Source organism: Dromiciops gliroides, chromosome 3 (genome assembly GCF_019393635.1).
Source record: "Dromiciops gliroides isolate mDroGli1 chromosome 3, mDroGli1.pri, whole genome shotgun sequence".
NCBI lineage: Eukaryota > Metazoa > Chordata > Mammalia > Microbiotheria > Microbiotheriidae > Dromiciops > Dromiciops gliroides.
In genome coordinates, this window is record NC_057863.1 from 130,875,952 (window position 1) to 130,883,773 (window position 7,822).

At 36.8% G+C, this 7,822-nt stretch overlaps 1 pseudogene; it reads right to left on the bottom strand.

Moving 5' to 3' along the window:
• Positions 1 to 689: 689 nt before the first annotated feature.
• Positions 690 to 968, bottom strand: LOC122751102 (annotated as a pseudogene).
• Positions 969 to 7,822: the final 6,854 nt, after the last annotated feature.

Genomic DNA, 7,822 nt, shown 5'->3' on the forward strand with positions numbered 1-7,822 from the left:
TTTTAAAAGTCATCCATACCACCCACCCACTTGAAGACCAAGATTCACTTAATGCTGAGGTTCTTAACTTGAGTTTCTGTGAATGGATTTCATGGGGTTTGTAAACTTGAATGGGAAGGAAAAAAATCACATCTTTATATTCACTAAACTATAAGTGAATGTTTGCATTTCCTTTACTTACTGAAAATCTTTCCTCTGAGAAGAGGGTTTTAAGCTTCCCAGGGCTGCCAAAGATTTCCATAACAGGAAAAGATGAAGAACTCACTTAAAGAATGATATCAATGATCATGACTTCTCAAGGTATTAGGTTTTTTACATGTAGGTCTTTGAAATGGTTGAATAATGCACAGTTTGAAAACATGCTCATCAATATTTAGTGTAGACAGGGACTTGTTGGAGTAGCTCATATACTGACTTTAGGGGGGATTGTTAAATTTTCATTATGAGCATTTACATCTATGAAATCTGCAAGCATGACAGATCATGGCTAGCTTTACTGTTTTTGCTGATTGTCTAGATTTAAATGATGAAGAAAATCTTAGCAATAAATATTCAACTTATAAGTATGAAGGAAAATTAAAAGTTCTCCATACCGGTTGGCTTTACTTTCTTATTACTCACTATTTTCTTTTTTTTCATAAATTAACCCATTTATTGTTGGACTATGGGCTACAGATGGGGAGAAGATTTTACTGGTCTTTCAATTCCTTCAGTCTTCTGATGGAGGATTTGACTGTAACTGCAGAGGTAGTATTGTAGGTCCATGCACCACCAGCTACTGTTTTCATATAGGATCCACAATGCCAGATACCCACAGCCCGTCTCTTCATTTTGGTCTTGCCACAAAAGGAGCAGGTATACTTGGCATGCTGGCTAATTTCAATTTTCTTCACCATTTTTCTGAGGGATGCACCATAATGTGTTCCATATTTACCAACAATTCTGACCTTCTTGGTTCATTTAGCCATGTTGCTAGTTGCGGGCCTGGAACTTGAAGAGCTTACTATTTTCTTGATCCTTTGCAATCTGGCTTCTGCTTTAAATCATGCCACTCTCTCAGAGGTCATCACCAGTTATCTGCTAATTGTTATATCCTTTGGCCATCTTGCAATTCTTATCCTACTTGATACCTCTAAAGGAAGCATCTTCTCTCTCTTTCTTTAAAGATTCCTCCTTGTTCTCTTCTAGTCCCTCTAACTATTCCATCTCTGTATCCTTCAATGGATTCTCATTCTCTTCTTGGCTCTTTAATCTATGTTTCTTTAAGGTCTGTTCTCTGGTCTCTTCTATTTCTACACTATTACAACCTTATACATTTTCTGTACTGTATCCCTTATTAATATCTTTAACAATTCTTCATTCTAGTCAAACTGGACTACAGTTATCCCTTCCACATCACAGGGAGTAGGGGTGCAGTGCACCCTTGATCTAGAAAATTCAAGTAAAATTTTTGGCCCTCCTTTCATATTAAAAAAGTCTGAATTATTGTGGTATTAGAAGATAAAATATGTTACTATTATATAATTCTCTCTATCTATTCCTCTATATAGCTTACGCATTTCTGAGTTTCAAAACTTTTCTTGAATCATCTGCTGGCCTGCAGCTTCCACAAAATTCCCCCCAAATTCCCATTTAATTTCTCACACCAACAAGTAATTCATTGAAACTGTGATGGGGAAAGACGTGATGTGGAAGGGATAACTGTTCTAGCTGCCCACCAGACTAGAAACTTACCATTAAGCATTCCCACAAGTCCACAGCCAAATCTAAAATATACTCCCTCAGTATTTCCATCATGAAATTCTTATCTTCAAGGATAATTTCAGATATTATCTCCATAGAGGACGGAAGGAAAGAAATAATTATGTATTAAGAAGCTACTAAGAGTCAGGCACTGTGTTAAACCCTTTACATATATTATCTCATTTGATCCTCACAACAGTACTGGGAAGTAGGATTAGGAAGAAATAGTATTATTATAGCCATTTTAGAGTTGAGAAAATAGAGGTAGAATTTAAGTGACTTGCCCAGAGGCACACAGCTAGTGTCTCAGACCAAATTAGAAACCAAGCCTTCTTGACTCCAAGTCCAGTGCTCTATTCATCCCTTCCCCAGCCCTTGCCCCATTAATTAATGGTCTCTCCTTTCTAAAATGACCTTTTATTTACTTATCTATGTATATTTTATATCTATTCATTCCAAGAGACTGTAAAGACAAAAATTGCCTCATTTTTATCTTCATTTCACCAGGGCCTAACACAATGCTTTATTCAGAATGGCCTCTTAACAAATATGTGTTGAATTAAATTCTTGCATTTCACTTACTTCAACAGTTTAAACTCCCTTCTATATGAAAATAACTCCTAACCAGCCCTCACTTCTTCTGAACATTAAAGCTGCCTTTCCCATTGCCTTTCAGCCTACTATATGCAATAGGTAATCACTCCCACACCTGAAGGGGTTGGTTTATCCCTGGGCAGAAGATTATTCTTAGTATGGTGCTGTGCTTTGGGAGAGGCCACTGCAAGCAGTAGAAGGAGGAGGTAGGAAGCTACTGTCTTTACTCTGACACTTCCCTTCCCCCTCAAATTACCTTATATTGATATCTATGATTCTTGCAGTAGAATACAATCCCTGTGAGGGCAGGGACTTTTCAATGCTGTCCTCCCTGGTATAAGTTTTCTCATCATTGTAGCCACTTCATAATTGACTGAATAGATTGAGTAGGTTAAGGGAAAGCTTTACAAAGATCCAGAAATTACTTGCTATGTTTGGAGGCCATGGAGTTTTCCGGTTTGGCTGGAACATGTAGTACATTGCAGAGAGGAAGTAAAAGGTAAAAGGGTGCCTTATTGTGAAGCACTGTATTGTATGCCTGGCTGGCCACCAGCACCTCAAACTCAAGAGGTCCCATATTGAGCTCATTATCTCTTCTAAATCTTTCCATCTTTCTGGCTTCACAATTTCTGTTCCTAGAATCACCACTCACCATCATTCATGTTCATAACCTTAAATTTATTTTTTATTCTCCAACCATTCTTACTTCTCATATATCTAGCCATAATAACAACTTTATAGGTTTTCCTGGCTCCTGGATATTTCCCTTCTAATCTGTCTTTCATAAAATTTCTGGAATAATCTTCCTTTTGCAGTGATTTGATCATTTAGCTCTTAAAAAAATCTTCATTGGCTTCCTATCACCTATTATGGAAAGTCTGAACTCCTTTGTCAGTCATTCAAGGTTCTACTCAATCAGGAATCACTCTATCTCTTTGCTTTTATCTCAGGTTACTCCCAGTATGTGCTGTGCTTGTCACCCAAATTGAACAATCTTCTTCCCTCCAAACATGGCTTGTACTTGCTGTGCTTTTGCTCCCCCTGATCTTTATAAACCTAGAATGTCTTCCCTTTTCTTTTTCCCCTGTTGAATTTCTATCCATCATGTTCAGCTCAGTTGAAATGCTGTCTCCTCCATGAAATCTTTTCAGATTCTTCTTCACTCCTCCCCCTCTTTGGTGAGCTAGCTATAAAATCCCCCCTCTGGTCTTGTAGTTCTTTGTTTAGAATTTCTAAAATGCACTTATCATATACATATCATAGCTATTAGATACACTCTTAGACGTTCCATAAGGGTTAGGGCCATGTCTTATAGAAAGTTTTTAGTTCCAAAGTCCTTAGCATCATGATCAGTAGACATTTAATAAATGTTTATTGCAAGAAGAAAGAGGCCCCTTTGGTGACCTTTTAAAAAAATTATTCATTATTTCAATTACTTTTTACTGAATATCCCTTGTTTATATTACATTATACTTATGTAAGTGTTCAAAAGAAAAGAGAGTCTTCCCTACTGGCTTAAGAATTTGTTGACCTGAATCCCTGCAATATGTAGAAGCATACTGGACTCCTCTGCAACATCCCCTTTTCTTCCTAACCCCCCACCCCCAAACACACCCCCAACACACACACACCTTCTTCCCTCTTCAGGCTACATATTACAATGTAATATTGATAGTATTTGAGTCTAAAGTCTTTGCTGTAATCTGAATAAGCAACTTTATCTATCTTTAGCTATCAATTCTGAAACAATGTCTTGCACTGAAATCTTTTTTACATCCATCTTATCAAAGGCCTACTGTGGTTCTAAAGGTAGAGGCCTGATCAATTCAGGAAGGGATTCTCCCAGAAAATGATTACAATAATGATAAGATTTAGAGAAGGAAGGAAAGAATTCTTTAATTCAATTAATAGAAGTATCTCTTGGGTTTACCTTTGACAAGGCAGAAAGAGAATCTTTACAGGGGATAGTTAAAGAAAGACCAAATGATTTTGGAATGCTTTTTTTCAGGTGTACAAAGAATTAAGTGACTATAGTTGTGTCTGATGAATTAAAACTGTCAAATGAACTTTTATCTCAACTTTGCAATGTTTTATATTTTATTGTGCAATTTTGTCTATTCCTCAATAATACTCTAAATTGTTAGTGGAAATTACTTGTGTCATAGGAGAATTTTATAAGAAGTTGGGTCTATGTTGTTCTGTATTTCTTTCTCTAAGCTTACCTTTCTTAGAATTTAATTAGGCAACTGTTAGACTAATTGTGCCTAAAACACAGACTACTGAGGGTTTTTTTCCACACTTATGGGACTGTGGCTCCAAAATTTTCATCTAATTACCTTGTTTTCCTCCACAATAAACAACCCACCTTTATTACATTAAATATTTTTTTGGTTATAAGAATGCATTTGACTCTTCTTAATTTGTTTTGCTTATGGCACAGAAAAGTTTTCACTTTGTTCTATCTTAATCTAAATTGTTGTGTGTTTTTTTTTAAATGTTGTCCCCTAGTACTAATGCTACTGTGATCCTCCATGGTTAAAGCATGGAGCAGTGAGATAACTTTACTGCTCAACCTTCTCTTATAACAGCCACAAAAATCTATATGGAATTCAACATATCAAATGAATAATCTGGTTCCCAGTACAAAAGTGGGAAGGTTATTTCTTCATAATTACACAATATCTTACCTACTACAACTTCTTCACTGTAGCCTTATATTGTAATAATATTAGTTTCACTTCCTCAATATCAGCACTGACCTAGCATTTCTTTCAGACTTAGCTTCTTCCATTTGGGTCTTAACCTTGCCTGTCCTGCTCTCATTCAACTCAAACAATTCATTCAATCAAGACACATTTATCAAGTGCCTATTATGTTCCAGGCACTGTGCTAGATGCTGGGGATAAGAGTGAAACAATCCCTGCCCTTAAAAGGTTTATATTCTATTGGGGGGATAAATGTACATGTACAGATGTACACATACAAAATACAGAGATATAAAAGTGGATGACAAATAGATATAATTGTTTTTTGATATCAGGAAAGTGATGTCATGACTTGCAAGTGAATTGGATTTAAGTGGAGCAGGACTATGCAAAATCACCAGCCTCACTCTCTCCTAGGGAGCTATGTGGGTTCAGTGGCAATATATAGATCAGGACCTAGAAATGGCCCTGGATGTAGTGGGAAATCTTAGCCTTTTTAAGTGAAGGTCTTTCCCAGGTCTCAGAGGGAATGCCCATTCACTGATTAGGCCTAGGTAAGAAATGAGGTAAAAAATGGTGTCTTTTACCTAATCAAAAGAGAAAAAATCAACCAGGGAGAGGAAGACCCTCAGGTTTTCTAGCCAAAACAGAAATAATTAGTATTTACACATACTCTGAGACTTCAGAACCCAAATAGTGACCAAGTGAGGCTTGGGCTGGGCTCTACTGTTGGCCAATCAATGAGAACCCAAGTGATTTGGGTTTAAGGCATGGTGCTAGCCTGTAAATATTATGACAGTTTGTGAGGTTTTAGTGATCAAAATTTATATTCCTCTGGGCAGAAAGCATCCATATGTAAGGGTATGATTCCCTATGCAGACAGAGGGAGAGGTGAGAGAGGAGGAAGAGGAGGGAGGGAGAGAAAGGAAGGAGAGGGGAGATGGGAGGTAAGATGGGGAGGAGGAGAAGGAAGGAAGGAAGGAAGGAAGGAAGGAAGGAAGGAAGGAAGGAAGGAAGGAAGGAAGGAAGGAAGGAAGGAAGGAAGGAAGGAAGGAAGGAAGGAAGGAAGGAAGAAGCAGCAGCATTACTCAATTGGAACTGGCCATTTGGGTCCCTAGTGGGACAGCTACTACTACTCATATAAGATAATATTTTAGGCTAAGACACTAGATCTTTTTGTCTCCCACAATTTATGGTGAGCCTCCTAAATTATATACAGTACCTTCTTAATGCAAGAATAATCATCTACCCAGGAATTAACTGCTGCTGAGGTGTTTGTCTATTGGATCATTGTATGAGAATACCATTTGGTAAACTGAAAGAATGTCTCCATTCATTTGGATCATTCAAATTATCACTTCTCTATACCTAGAGTTGCCTAAGAAGCTATTCTTCCACCATCCTTTAGGATTCATGTATCTAGTGTCAAAAGAGGACTTTATTCTTGCTACTAGACACATGACAATTCTCCCCCTCCAAGATAAATCTATTCCAACTGATGCCTGGACAATTCAAAGGAAAGATGGAAGAGAGAACTTGCTAAATTAAAAGTAGTGGTGGTTTGGGAGAAAGAACAGTTAGTTTTCTAGATATCAAGAAAGCCAATAGCCAACTTAGAAGAACAGGAGGAAAAGGGAAGATTGCAACTCGAGTCTCCAAATTCTGAATGAAAGTGACCAAAGAGTTAACCCTTGCAGTTAATTCTCTTCTAAAGAATAAGATAAAATAAAAGAACTACACTTTTAAAATACTTTTCCCTTTGCTAGCCCTTACTCACTTTCTTGATTGAAGGTAAGAATGTTGGAAAAGAGAAAAAGACTAACATCAATGAAAATACACATCACAAGATGTTAGATTTAAAGATAGAAGGGACTAACCCAACTCCCTTCATTTTATAGATGAGGAAAATGGTACTCAGAGAATTTTCTGTCTATTGCCACACAACTAGTATATATCAGGAGCAAGATTTGAATCCACAAAAAGACCCATAGAAGAAAGGGTTAATGAACTTGCTATGCAAATTAGTGCAGTAGACAGAATGTAGTAATTGGAAGAATCATAGATCTGAGTTTGAATCCTGCCTCAGAAACATACTAGGTATATGTGAATCATTTAACTACTCCCATCGTCATAGCATTTACCTTCCAGGATTGTTATAAGAATCAAAAGAGATAGTTTATGCAAAAGTTTGACAACCTTTTTTAAACAAAGGCTAGCTATATTGTTATTGCTGTTGTTGCTCAATCACAAGTACCACTCTGACCCAGTGCTTTCACACATTGATAACACCTTAACAAAATATATTCTTGTTACAGGTAAGTAACTTGTCATAAAAAGACTGGGCAGGACAAAGACAGGCTGTAGATCCTAGCTCATCAGTTTCATCCCCTTCAATTATTATGAAATAATTGGTTGTATGATATCTCTCTCTGTTTCTCTGTCTCTGTCTGTCTCTGTCTCTCTCTCTCTCTCTTTCCTCCTACCTCCCCTCCTTCTCCACCATGATTTTATTTCTTCAATGGTCTGTCTTTATACCCTTATTTATTTTTTTTAAATGTCCATCATGAGAAACTATTTCCATGGAACTATATACTATGGAAGAAATAGGAAAAAACATATTTTTCAAAATATATAACTTTGAAAGCTCTTTTTGAAAATTTTAGTTTATTTCAATGTAATGAAATCTGAGCAATGTTTAGCATAGATCTGAGTTGCCCTTCACACAGCTAATTTCATACATTTTGAGTTTTGTAATGGAATATCTTTATCTCTTACATGAC